Genomic DNA, 3,262 nt, shown 5'->3' with positions numbered 1-3,262 from the left:
TGGGTAAATTGTCTGTAGTGTATGAGTGTGTATGGATGAATGTTTGAATGGATGTTTTCCAGTGATGGGTTGCAGCTGGAAGGGCATCCGCTGCGTAAAACATGTGCTGGATAAGATGGCGGTTCATTCCGCTGTGGTGACCCCTTATTAATAAAGGGACTAAGCCGAAAATGAATGAATGAATGAATGAATGAATGAATGAATGAATAATAAATGGCATAAAAATATATTTATATTTCACCTCCCTAAAAATCATCCCAATTGATATAAATGAATGAAATCGTTTGTAAATGGGGCTATTTAAGTCATCTGGGGAAATTTTATTTAAATCAATATAGAAAAAATTGCTGCAATGTCAAAATTTTCCAATATCATTTCCATTTATCATTATATTATGATAAATGGAAATGACTTATATATACTCATTATATATACTTGTATGTAAATTTCATATGGCGCTTTGAGGTTTTTGCATCTAAACTCTCAATATATATATATATATATATATATATAYAYATATATATATATATATATATATATATATATATATATATATATATATATATATATATATATATATATATATATATATATATAGGGCGAGGCAGTGGCGCAGTAGGTAGTGCTGTCACCTCACAGCAAGAAGGTCGCTGATTCGATCCTCGGCTTAGTTGGCGTTTCTGTGTGGAGTTTGCATGTTCTCCCTGCCTTCGCGTGGGTTTCTTTCGGGTGCTTCGGTTTTCCCACAGTCCAAAGACATGCGGTACAGGTGAATTGGGTAGGCTAAATTGTCTGTAGTGTATGAGTGTGTGTGGATGTTTCCCAGAGATGGGTTGCGGCTGGAAGGGCATCCGCTGCGTAAAAACTTGCTGGATAAGTTGACGGTTCATTCCGCTGTGGAATAAATGAATATATATATATATATATATATATATATATATATATATATATATATATATATATATATATATATATATATATATATATATATAAATATTCATTCATTTATTCATATATTCAGACATACTGTAAAAATTCCATTGCTCTGTTAAACATCATTTAGAAAATATTTTAAAAAGATGAAAAAAAATTTGAAGGGGGCCAATAATTCTGACTTCAACTATATATATATATATATATATATATATATATATATATATATATATATATATATATATATATATATATATATATATATATATATATATATATATACATACAGTTGAAGTCAGTATTATATTATATTATATTATATTATATTATATTATATTATATTATATTATATTATATTATATTATATTATATTATGGTAACGCCTGTGTGTGTGACACTGAACAGTTATTTAACTTGTTTTATTGTTTATTACATTTAAACATTAATAAAAAAGTCAATATATTTCATCTATATGTTCCGGTATAGTTTTTACATTAAGTAATTAATTTATTTTTTTGTCAAAAATCTTACATCTTACTCTTACTTCTCCACGGACAGAGGTGCTGTGCTGACTGACCCCAGTCCGCTTCACTCCACTACATGCATCGCCGTTTGAATGCAACAGCCAATCAGAGGGGCCGCCTTAGAACTTCCGTCGACTCGTCACTCTTATCCAATCAACGCGGGGCTCTCATGTTTGCTTGCTTTTTTGAATTCACCGAGTTAGTTGAGCAGAGCCACCTATCAAATGAGCGTATACAATGGGCGAACTAAACTGGTTTCCATAACTTATTGTTATAATTTTGCACTTTGGGCAAATTTTACTTGTCATTTGGAGGACTGTGCGGGTTACGTTTGCAACTGTTAGTTTTAAACACTACTTCGCCTAAACAAAAACACTGATTGTTTAGCTGGTTCGGCAGCCAGCTGAGCTATTAACGTTAAGTGTTTCTTCATTTTCCAAAGCGTTTCCAGAACACATCAGGACATATTCATCTTTCATACGGTAAGTTTTTTTTTGTAAACTCATAAATATTAGCTTGAAACTAAAAACTAAATAATGCCGAAGAGAATTTTATTTTGTTTAGAAGTTAGCTAGCGAGCTAGCGCATGTCATTCAGTTGTATTTGCAGCTGCCAATCAGCTGTCATAGCGTTAAGTTACTTTATAAAAACCTGGCAGATCTGAAATATGTCACTTCATTTGTTCTATTTTATATTAATACTTGTGCATATACAATAGTTGTACTGCTATATATTCATTGAAAGGCGTTTCACCTGTACATTCATGGTTTCTGCGTGTCTTCCTTCCACAATGTCTTTTTAAAAAGCTCAGAGCAGAAAATCTGAAACTCATAAGTTCGTACATTACATGTAAATAATTGATGTTTTTCTCAATACATTTTCTAAACATCACTGAATCAAGATAAATGTACTTGGGACGCAAATACATGAATCAAAGTTTTGTTTTCTATGAATATGAAGTTTAAAACTAGAACACATTTCTGAAGTGGGGTAAGAAAATAACTTTTCCTTCAAAACCGACTTGAAATTCATCTTAATCATAAATTTGCTTTACTTTTATCAGTTTCACAGACCTCATTTAGTTATTTTGCTTCAAGTTAACAGGCTTTCTGAAAATCTTCAAAGCCTAAGTGAATATCCTCCTGTTTTCTTTCCAATAAAAACGGATTAGACTTCCTTCTTGTCATAGAGGTAAAGTTGGTTTTATATTCACACATTCAGACTTTCCCCTTAATAATACAACTTCATAAAAGTATTACTTTTAAACTCTAAATGCGAAATCATATTAACAGCCAATGACTATCAAAGTACAACGTTGTTCACAGGCAAAAACACAGTGTTAATGTTGTTTTCAAGTCATACTTGCTAATTCCAATCGAAAATTCAAAGTAACATAGTAAACAATATGGAGACTTCTAAATGAACGAATGCCCAAATATAAAACCAACTTTAACTCTATCTTCTTGTCTAGATACATTTATGTGATCATATAATGTATCGTCTAAACTGTAAAAAGTGCTGAACTGCAGAAATCAGGCACTGTTTTTTTAAAAAAAAGATCAAAATTAAGTTATTTTGTGCTCCTAACGAAAAACAAATTATCAGTGGAACATGAAAATGACATTTGAATCAAGTAGATATTTTTCCATTGACACATTTGTTCTTGTTTTAATTATTAAAACTGATTTCACACACGGGCTGCACGGTGGCGCAGTGGGTAGCATGTGCGCCTCACACTAAGAAGGTCGCTGGTTTGAGCCTCGACTGGGTCAGTTGGCATTTCTGTGTGTGGAATTTATATGTTC

At 31.6% G+C, this 3,262-nt stretch overlaps 1 protein-coding gene across 25 annotated transcripts in view; it reads left to right on the top strand.

Annotated features, from left to right (window-relative positions):
• The first annotated feature begins 1,631 nt into the window (after positions 1-1,631).
• ect2 (epithelial cell transforming 2) overlaps positions 1,632-3,262 on the top strand; it is a 71,772-nt gene continuing 70,141 nt past the window's right edge. For 13 of the 25 annotated variants that reach the window (XM_073915793.1, XM_073915786.1, XM_073915776.1 and 10 more), the window contains exons 1-2: positions 1,633-1,796; positions 1,900-1,939. The gene's annotated coding sequence lies outside the window, so the exon portion shown is untranslated. 25 annotated transcript variants of the gene reach the window in all.

Source organism: Danio rerio, chromosome 11, assembly GCF_049306965.1.
Source record: "Danio rerio strain Tuebingen ecotype United States chromosome 11, GRCz12tu, whole genome shotgun sequence".
Classification (NCBI taxonomy): Eukaryota; Metazoa; Chordata; class Actinopteri; order Cypriniformes; family Danionidae; genus Danio; species Danio rerio.
The sequence above is the reverse complement of the archived record's forward strand: the minus strand, read 5'-3'. Positions and strand labels throughout refer to the sequence as shown.